General features: G+C 36.5%; 1 protein-coding gene across 8 annotated transcripts in view; it reads right to left on the bottom strand.

Moving 5' to 3' along the window:
• LOC139364070 (uncharacterized) overlaps positions 1-11412 on the bottom strand; it is a 145163-nt gene that overhangs the window by 95501 nt on the left and 38250 nt on the right. The gene's annotated exons all lie outside the window — the stretch shown is intronic.

The following is an 11412-nucleotide window of genomic DNA, read 5'->3' as shown; positions in this document are numbered from 1 at the left end:
TCTTTTGCCCTCTGCACAGGTGGCATAGAAGGCAGCACCTGATCCTTCAGGTCTGGGGGAGGAGTCCCCAGAGAATTCATAGATCTTTTAAACCCTTCACGTCAAACTGACGTCTGCTTATGTAGCTTAGCTAAATGTGTTAGTCATTTGTCAGTCTGTTGTTTAATTCTATTATCAAACACATATTCCCAAAAATGAGAAGGGGAAGGGAAAAAGGAGTCCGGGAAAGGACCACACTTTCTACCACTCCTGTAAACAGTGAGCTTTACTCTGCAATACACCAAATGCAGGGAGAGAAGCTATGAGATGGGCACAGTAAAGAGCCACCTAAGGGAAGTGGGCAGAACTCCAGAAGACTTCCTAAGGAGGCATTTATTCTTTATGATTCTTTGAAATGTTTTTTTAAAATCATCTTTGATTTGACTTTTGCTCTAAAAGTATCACAAGGTAAGACTCACCTGTGAAACTAAGCACATCCTATAGTCAAACTATGAAAACTTGTACACACGTTAGTGGGGCTCTGTGACACCACTGATTTCCTTAAACTGAGCTCCTTTCAAGGTGTTTTGACCTAACTGGCCTTTGGGTCAGATACAGCTTTTACATACTTTTGGTAGGTAACTACCAGTTTCTATTTGTCAGGGAAAGTGGGTAGGAGTTAGCTATTCCCCACAACCTTGATAGCAGCTTATAAAGAGCCAGTGTCAAATCAATTTGTGCCACATGCATTATTTTTAAAGCATTTCTTAGAAAGCACACACAGGAGTGTTCATGCAAGAGGTACTGTAAGCCCTTTGCTTTCAGGGCTTACAGCCTCTCAAATTAAAGGTTTATTATACAAGGTATTTGTAACAGTGACCAGCATTAGGCTCTGCTGTGTTAACTACTGGCATCAGTCAAAACATGTTCTCACCTCATTTCTGTACATGTTTATATGTTTAGGGGTCAAGCCCTGTGTGTCCTTTCTGAGGGCCGTGTTAAAGGCCTCCTCAGATTTCTATACCCTATTCTTGCAACGTGGAGAGGTTCTCTAGAAGTATTTTAGCCAGGATACATATATCGAATGCCCTCAACTTCACCAATGCAAGCCAGCTTCTAATATACAAATTAGCAAGCCACTGATTTTACCATTAAAAAACCCATTTCTAACATTTACTATGGAATTAGCAAAGTTTCTGGTGTACATTGGATATCGAAGCTCCAGTAACAGACTCAGAAGAAATAGAGATCTGTGAAATGACAAATAATGTAGACTAATCCTCTTAAAGTTCAACAAAGTACAAGAAAATATGGACAGAAAAATGAAATTTGGAAAACAACGTATGAACAGAATGAGAAGTTTAACAAAGAAATATAAACACAAACAATAGAAATTCTAAAGATAAAGGATACAGTAACTTAACTGAAAATCTCAGTAGAACACTTTAACAGCAGACTTGATCAAGCAGAAGAATCAGTGAGCTCAAAGGTAAGACATTTGAAATTATCCAATGAGAAACAAACAAAAAAGAATGCCTGTAAGAATTATAGGACACATCAGGCTAGCTAACTTTTGCATAATAGGAGGTCCTTAACGAGAAAAGAAAGAAAAAGGCCTAGAAAGCATATATAAGGAAGGAATAGCTGAAAAATTCCCAAATCTGAGAAAAGATGACAAAATTCAGTAACAGGAAGCTGAGGTCACCAAATTCAACCCAAAGAGTTCACCAAGACACACCACAACCAAATTGTCAAAAATCAAAGACAAAGAATACTGAAAGCAGCAAAGATAAGAAACATATCACATTCAAGGTAGCCCCAATACAGATTCAGTGGCTTTATCAGCAAAAAATCTTACAGGCCAGTGAGAGTGGGATGGTATATTCAAAGTGCTGAAAGAAACAAAACTGTTAATTAACAACACTTTACTTGGCAAAGGGAGAAATAAACACTTTTCCAGATAAACCATGCCTAAGGGAGTTTGTCACCACTAGGCCTGCTCTACCGAAATTACTGAAAGGGAGTTCTTTAGGCTTAAATAAAAGACTGCTAGTTAACGAAAAACATAAAAGTAAAAAACTAAATGGTATAAGTCATTCATAGAATTCTCTACTATGGTAAAAGTGGCAGGTAAAGCAATGTTATTTGTATTAGGTTTAAAAGATGAAACAAAAACAGCTGTAGCTACAATAAATTGTCAAGAGATACAAATTTTAAAAAACAAATGTAAACTTTGACATCAAAATCATAAAAGGTGGGGGGTTGTGAAAGCATAGAGTTTTTGTATGCAACTAAAGGCAAGTTTTTATCTGCTTAAAGTATCCTGTTATAAGGATAAAATGTTTTAAGTTAGCCTTATGGCAAATACAACGGTAGTTGCATAGACTATAAAAGAAAGAATTCAAAGCACACCACCACAGAAAACCACCAAACCACAAAGGAAGGTAGCAGTAGGGAAAAAAGAAACAAGGGAGCTACAAAACAATCAGAAAACAAATTACAAAATGACACTAGCAATTTCTTACCAATAGTTACCTTGAATGTAAACGGATTAGATTCTCCAAGAAAAAGACATAGAATGACAGAATGGATTTTTTTTTTTTTTAATCACAACCACATACTACCTATAAGAGACTCACTTTTTTTTTCTTTTCCTTTTTTTTTTTTTTTTCTTTTTGAGACAGACTTTTGCTCTTGTTGCCCAGGCTGGAGTGTAATGGCACAATCTCGTCTCACTGCAACCTCCACCTCCTGGGTTCAAGCAATTCTCCTGCCTCAGCCTCCCAAGTAATTGGGATTACAAGCACCCACAACCACACCCAGCTAATTTTGTACTTTTAGTAGACACGGGTTTTCTCCATGTTGGTCAGGCTGGTCTGGAACTCCCGATCTCTGGTGATCCCACCCGCGTTGACCTCCCCAAGTGCTGGGATTATAGGCTTGAGCCACTGTGCCCGGCAAGAGATTCACTTTTCTACTAAACATACACATAGACTGAAGGTGAAGGGATGGAAAAAGATATTCTACCTAAATGGAAATTGAGAGCAGGGGTAGCTATACTTCTATCAGACAAAATAGACTTTAAGTCAATACTATAAAAAGAAATAAAGTTTATTATATAATGATAAGGGATTAATTCACCAAGAAGACATAACAATTGTAAAAATATATGCACCCAACATTGACACACCTGAATACATAAAGCAATTGTTAAATGATCTGAAGAGGGAGATAGGACCTCAATACTCTACTTTTCACAGTGGGCAGATTGATTCCCTAGACAGAAAATCAATATTAAGAAACAATGGGCTTCAATTACACTTTAGACCAAATGGACCTAACAGGCATATATGAAACATTCCATCCAGAAGCAGTAGAATACATTTTGTTCTCAAATGCACATGGAACATTCTCCAGGATATATTATATGTTAGTCCACAAAACTATTCTTAAGTTTAAGAGGACAGAAATCATATCAAGTCCCTTTTCTGATTACAATGGCATGAAACTAGAAATCAAGAACAAGAATCAATTCTGGTGGAAAATACAGCAATATGTGGAAATTAAACAACATGCTCCCAAACAACTAATAGTTCACAGAAGAAATCAAAAAGTAAATAAAAAATCACCTTGAGACAAATGAAAATGGAAACAAAACTTATGTGATGCAGCAAAATCAGTCCTAATGGAAATTTACAGCAATACACACCTACATCAACAAAGAAGGATCACAAATAATCTTACTTTTCACCTAAAGGAACTAAAAAAAGAACAGACTAAGCCCAAAAGTTAGCATAAAGAAGTAAATAACAAAGATCACAGTTGAAATAAAGACTAGAAAAAATGAACAAAACTAAAAATTGTGGGGTTTTTTTTTGGGGGGGGGACGGGGAAGATAAAAACAAATTCTTACCTAGACTAGGGAAAAAAGAGAGTACTCAAATAAGATCAGAAGTGAAAGAGGGGACATTTACAACTGATATCACCAAAATACAAAGGATTATAAGAAACTACTATGAAGTTATGCACTACCCTAAAGAAAGGAATAAATTCCTAGTTATATACAACCTACAAATAGTGAATCACGAAGAAACAAGATCTGAATAAGCCAATAATAAGAAAAGAGATTAAGCCAGTAATAAAAACATCCCACCAAAGGAAAGCCCAAGATTAGGCAGCTTCACTACTGAATTTTACCAGACATTTATAGAACTAATACAAATTCTCAAACTTTTCCAAAACAATGAAGCAGAGGGAATATTTCTAAACTTATTTTACAAGAGTAGTGTTGCACTGTTATTAAAGCCAGACAAAGACACTTCAAGGACAGAAACTTACAAAGTAATATCCCTGATGAACATGGATGCAAAAATCCTCAACAAATATTAGCAAACTGGATTCACGAACACAAAGAATGATTCACCATTATGAAGTGGGATTTATCCTTAGGATGCAAGGATGGTTCAACATGTGCACACCAATAAATGTGATACACCACATAACAAAATGAAGGGTGTAAATCAAATCATATGATCACCTCAATGGAAGAAGAAAAAGCATTTGACAAAATTCAACCTGGTCTCATGGTAAAAACTCTCAACAGATTAGGTATGGAGGCCATATCTGACCCTCATCACTTTTTGACATAGTACTAGAAGTCCTAACCAGAGCAGTTAGACAAGAGAAAGAAATAAAAGGCATCCTAATAGGAAAGGAAGAAGTTAAATCATCTGTAATTACTGATGACATAACCATATACAGAAAACTGTAATGTCTCCACCAGAACAAAACTAAAACCTGGTAGAACTGATACACAAATTCAGTAAAGTTGCGTAATACAAAATCATCTTACAGAAATCAGTAGTGTTTCCATCTACTATTAATGAGCTATGTGAAAAGGAAATTATGAAAATCTCACAATAGCAACAACTATTAAATACTGAGGTGTAAATTTAAGGAGGTAAAAGATCTGCATACTGAAAACTATAAAACACTCATAAAAGAAATGAAAGAAAACAAATAAATGGAAAGATATCCCATGTTCATGTATTAGAAGAATTATTAGGAAGATCTTTATACAACGCAAGGCAATCTACAGATGTAATGCAATGTCTTTGAAATGCCAATGTCATTTTTTTTCAAAAATGTAAAAAACAATTTTTAAATTCATATGGACCCACAAAAAGACCGTATATAGCCAAAACAACTTTGAGCAAAAAGAACAAAGCTGAATATATCACACTCCTTGACTTAAAAACATAAAGTAATTATAATTAAACAGCATGGTGCTGGCATAAAAACAGACATCAACCAATAGAATAGAATAGAAAGTCCAAAAATAAAGTCATACATTTATAGTCAACTGATTTTTGACAGAAGCGCCAAGAACCCACAATAGGGAAAGGACAGGTTCTTCAATAAATGGTGTTGGGAAAACTGGATATCCACATGCAGAAGAATTAAATTAGACCCTTGTTTACACCATATTAAAAAAAAATAGATTTAAAACTTAACATATAAGACCTAAAACTGTACACCTACTGAAGAAAACATACGGGGAAATCTCCACAACTTGGTCTTGGGAATGATTTTTTTGGATGTGACTGCAAAAGCAGGGCAAAAATAGAGAAATGAGGTGGCATCAAAATAAAAGACCTGCACAGCAATGGAAACAACACAGTGAAGAGAGAACTCAAAGAATGGGAAAAAATATAAATGATACATCTGGAAATGGATAAATATCCAAAATACATAAGGAAATCAAACAACTCAAGAGCAAGAAAACCACCTGATTTTGAAATGGGCAAAGGAATGAAGAGACCTTTCTCAAAAGACATTCAAATGATAATAGGTACATTTAAAAAAAAAAATACTCACACTAATTATTAGAGAAATGCAAATCAAAACCACAGTGAGATGTCACTTCACACCTATTATATAATGGCTTTTATCAAAAAGATGAAAGATGACGAGTGTTGGGGAGGATGTACAGAAAAGCAAACTCATGCATTGTTAGTGGGAATGTAAATTAGTACAGCCGTTAGGAAAAACAGTATGGAGGTTTCTCAAAAAAAATAGAACAGCCATATGATCCAGTAATCTCACTTCTGAGTATTATCCAAAAGAACAGAAATCAATATGTTGAAGGGATATCCTCATTCCCATATTTATTGAAGCATTACTCACAGTAGCCAAGACATTGAAATAATCTAAGTGCCCATCAACAGATAAATGGATAAAGAAAATGTGATACATACACACAATGGAGCACTAGTCAGCCTTTAAAGGAGGGTAAAACCTGTCGTTTGAGACAACACGTATGAATCTGGAGGACATTATGCTAACTGAAATAAGCCAGGCACAGAAAAATATTGCGTGATCTCACCTATATGTGGAATCTTAAAAAAGTTGAATTCATGGAAGTGGACAGTAAGTGTTACTAGAGGCTATGGGGCATGGTGGTAAAGGAGGGAATCGGGAGTTGTTGGTCCAAGCGTACAAAGTTTTATTCTCTTCCAGCGGAGAAAACAGGACCAAGGCAGGTCCCAACGCTTAATCCCAGGAGTTCCAGACCAGCCTGTGCAACATAGTGAGACCCCCATCTCTACTTTAAATAAAAATACTGTAAAAAATTTTAAACCCCTAATGAACATTAAGTAATGTTCAAGTTTTGGTGTGGAAAAAGTTTTATTTCTCTGGAGTATATACCTAGGTGAATAATTGCTATGTCATATGGTAACTACGTTTAGCCTTTTGAGAAACTGCCAGACTGCTTTCCAAATTGCCTTGACCATTTTACATTCCCATCATCAGTGTGTGCGGATTCTGATTTCTCCATATCTTTACCACCACTTGTTTTTATCCACATTTTTCATCAAGTAAGACTTCAGTGGAACTTCTAGAGATTACAATGGCAATACCTGAGATGAAGAATCCATTGCATGGGATTAACAGCAGATTAAACATTGCAAAGAAAATATTAATGTACTTGAAGATGTACAAATACAGATTATCCCAATGATAAAAGATTTTCCAGAGATTTTCAAAAGAGATGTGGAACAACTTCAATCAGACTAATATAGGTGGAAATCGGAGATCCCTAAGGAAAGGGAAAGCAGGGGTGGCAGAAAAAAGTATTTGAGGAAATAATAGCCAAATAATTTCAAATTTGTTTTTAAAAACTATAAACTCACAGAGTTAAGATTGATGAGCTAAAAGTGTATAAGAAAAATAGGCAAATGAACATAACCAAATTGCTCAAAATAGTCATAAAAGAAATCATACATAGATTTCAGACAGAAGCAAAATATAGCAGGTGGAAATACGGATCTACACAAAGGGATGAATTGAGTTTATGTGTGTGCAATGGCCTAAATGCCAGAGAGGAAAAATGGAAATGCACTATTGTAAGGGCCGTGTACTATACATAAAGGGGTATATCACTTGGCGCTAGACTGTGATAAAGATGTATACTATAAACCCTAAAGCAACCACTGAATTAAAAAAGAATTATAAGGCTGGGTGTGGCGGCTCTCAGCACTTTGGGAGGCTGAGGTGGGTGGATCACCTGAGGTCAGGAATTTGAGACCTGCCCTAGCCAACATGGTGAAACGCTGTTTCTACTAAAAATACAAAAAGTAGCCAGGCGCGGTGGCCCATGCCTGTAATCCCAGCTACTCGGGAGGCTGAGGCAGGACAATCACTTAAACCTGGGAGGCAGAGGTTTCAGTGAACCAAGATCGTGCCATTGCACTCCAGCCTGGGCTACAAGAGCAAAATTCCATCTGAAATTAAAAAAAAAAAAAAAAATAGATAGATAGATATAGATATAGATATAGTTAATAACCTAACAAGGAGATAAAATGGAATCATATAAAATACTTTTTATGGGTTGAGTTTGGTCCCCGCCAAAGGATATATTGAGGTTCTAACTCTTAGTACCTATAAATGTGATCTTATTTGAAAAAAGAGTTTTTCAGATATAACCTATTCAAGATGAGATTAGGCCTAATCTATGCTGGGCCCCAATTCAGCAATTAATGTTCTTATAAGATGAGAAGAACAGACAGACAAAGGGAGAAGATGGTTATGTTATGATAGAGGCAGAGATTGGAGGGATGCATCTACAAGCAACGGAATGCCAAGAATTGCTGGAAAATGCTAGAAGCTAGAACAGGCAGGAAAGAATTCTTCCTTACAGGTTTCAGAGAGAATATGGCCCTGATGACACCTTGGTTTCAGATGACTAGCCTCCAAACTGAAACAATAAATTTCTGTTGTTTTAAGCCATCCAGTTTATGTCACTTTCCTACAGCAACCCTAGAAAACTAATACAATGCTCAATCTCAAGAAAAGCAAAAAAAAAAAAAAAAAAAAAAAAAGAAGGGAAAAATGGGATAAATAGAAACCAAATAGCAAGATGACAGACTTCAATTTAGCTGTAATAATAATCATATTTACACAAATCATATAAAAATGACATGTAAAAGGCAGAGAATGTCAGACTGGATTTTGAGAAACCAATTATACTTACAAGAAATGCACTTTAAATATAAAGACAATAGGTTAAAAGTAAAAGAATGGAAACAGATATACCCTGTGAACATGAATCAAAGAAAGCAGGAATGACTATATTAATACCAGCAAAGCATGCTTCAGAGCAAAGAACATTAGCAAGGGCTAAGAAGTTTATTTCAGGCTGGACACGGCGGCTCACGCCTGTAATCCCACCACTTTGGGAGTCCGAGGTGGGTGGATCAAGAGTTCAGGAGTTCAAGACCAGCCTTGCCAAGATGGTGAAACCCCATCTCTACTAAAAATACAAAAAAATTAGCCGGGCATGGTGGCAGGCACCTGTAACCCCAGCTACTTAGGAGGCTGAGGCAAAGAATTGCTTGAACCACCAGGAGGCGGAGGTTACATTGAGCCGAGATTGCGCCACTGCACTCCAGCCTGGGCAACAGAGCGAGACTCTGTCTCAAAAAACAAACAAAAAAGTTAACTTCATAATGATAAAGAGGCTAATTTAAGAATAGGACATAACCATCTTGTTTATGCACCTAATAACAGACCCTCAAAATACCTGAAGCAAAACCTGATGGAACAGATTTTATTGATACACCTGTTTTAGTCATTAGTGGAATGAATGTACCGAAAATCAGCAAGACTATAGAAAACTTGAGCAACATTATTAACCACCTTAAGTAACATTTATAGAATAGCCCAGGTAACAACATCAGAATACACATTCTTTCTGAGTATACATGAAATATTTACCAAGACCACATTCTGGGCCATAAAACAAACTCAAGTATCAGTATATTTAAAACTGACTACAGAGTTATGAATCAGCAAAATGGTGGAAATTCCAACCCTTATTCTGCCAGGGAAGCATCAGGAAAGAACAAAAAACCAGCTAAAGTAATCTTGTGTGAGCTCTGGAAAACTGAAAAGCCTACAGCAACCAAGCAAATGCCCAATGAAGAAAAACCCGCGTTCAAAATGGTAGAAAATTGTATGGCATTTTCACTTGCACTTGTCCTGCCACTCCCGTGGCACCATGAGATCTTGGTTTGTAGAAGGTGGGAAACTGGTTTCCAGTTCTCTCCCTTCAACCAGAGAAGCAGAACAGACCTTATTTGAAATGTTCTAACCTGTCAAGGGGCTGCGTGAAGGAATGACCTCTCTCACCTAACCGGGATCTCAGATGGGAAAAAGTGGCAGCTACGGGTGGTGAAAGCTGCAGTGGTACCACAGACCCACAGATGCCTGGGGCAAGCGACTATGGGTGGAGACACACAATGGACCACCTAAGACCTCAAGGAGAAACTGGGTTGAGACTATTCAGGAAATTAAGGCATTCAAAAGTAGCTGTTTAGGCTGGGCGCTGTGGCTCAAGCCTGTAATCCTCCTGAGGTCAGGCGTTCAAGACCAGCCTGGCCAACACGGCAAAACCCCGTCTCTACTAAAAATACAAAAATTAGCCAGATGTGGTGGCACACATCTGTATAGGAGAATCGCTTGAACCCAGGAGGTGGAGGATGCAGTGAGCCGAGATGACTGCACTCCAGCCTGGGTGACAGAGCGGGACCCCGTCTCAAAAAAAAAAAAAAAAAAAAAAAAAAAAAAGCTGTTTATATAGGGAAATTGAGAACGTTTCACACAGGCATAGGAAACATGTATATTCAGAAAAGACCTGAGAAGACCTTAAACTTTTGACTCAGCTGCTCCCTAAGCTTAGATATACCTAATTAATCAGTGAAAGTATACTGTGGCATAAAGACTCGCTGTGGAAACTGGGAAGTTGGCTCTATTTTCAAATGCTCAGTTTTCAACCCAAAATTAGAAAGTATACAAAGAAACAGGAAAACATGGCCCATGGAAAAGAAGAACATAAACTGGCAGAAAATATCTCCACAGAAGCACAGAAATAGAACTTGGATAAAGACTTTAAAAAGGTCTTAAATATGTTCAAAGAGCTAAAGGAAAACAAAGAAAAAAACTAATGGAAATCAGACAAATTGTGTGTGATAAAATGAGAATATCAACAAAGAGAAATTATAAAGAGGAACCTAATAAAAATACTTAACTTGAAAAATACAAAAATGGAATTAAAAATGTTACAAGGGAGGGTTCAACAGCAGATTTGAGCTGGAAGAAGTAAGAATCAGCAAACTTGAATACAGGACACGTGAAGCTATTGAGTCTGAGGATTAGAAATAAAAGACTGGAAAAAAGTGAACAGAGTCTAGGGGACTGGTGCCACGCCATCAAAAGAACCAATATAGGCAAAATGGAAGTCCCCAAAGAAGAGAGATTGTTTGAAGAAATAATGGCTGAAAACTACTCAAACGTCTTAAAATACATGGATATACCAATCTAAGAAGATAAAGAAACTCTAGGATATATCCAAAAAGACCCACAATAAGACACATTATATTTAAACTATCAAAAACCAAAGTCATAGAATCTTGAAAACAGCAAGAGAGAAGCCACTCATGTACATGAGATCTTCAATAAGATTATAAGCTGAATTTTGTTAATAGAAACTTTGGAAGGCAGAAGAAAGTGGGATAATATATTTAAAAGAGCTGAAAGGAAAATGAACAAAAATCAATGGACAGAGAATTGTATATACAGAAAACTTTACTTTGAACAGGAGCTAGAAATTAAGACATTCTTAAATAAAAACTCAGAGAGTTCATTACTGCTAGACCTGCCCTACCAGAAATGCTAAAGGGAGTTCTTTAGGTTGGAATTAAAGGACACAAGACAGTAACTCAAACCCATATAAAGATGTAAAGAACATTGATAAAGGTAAGCACACAGACAAATATAAAAACCAGTATTATTTTAATTTTGGTGTGTTGACTTTTTGTTTTCTACAGGATTTTAAAAACAAATACATAAAAATTTATAAATCCATGTTAATAT

Source organism: Macaca nemestrina, chromosome 7 (assembly GCF_043159975.1).
Source record: "Macaca nemestrina isolate mMacNem1 chromosome 7, mMacNem.hap1, whole genome shotgun sequence".
Lineage (NCBI taxonomy): Eukaryota > Metazoa > Chordata > Mammalia > Primates > Cercopithecidae > Macaca > Macaca nemestrina.
This window is presented reverse-complemented; position numbering and strand designations above follow the sequence as displayed.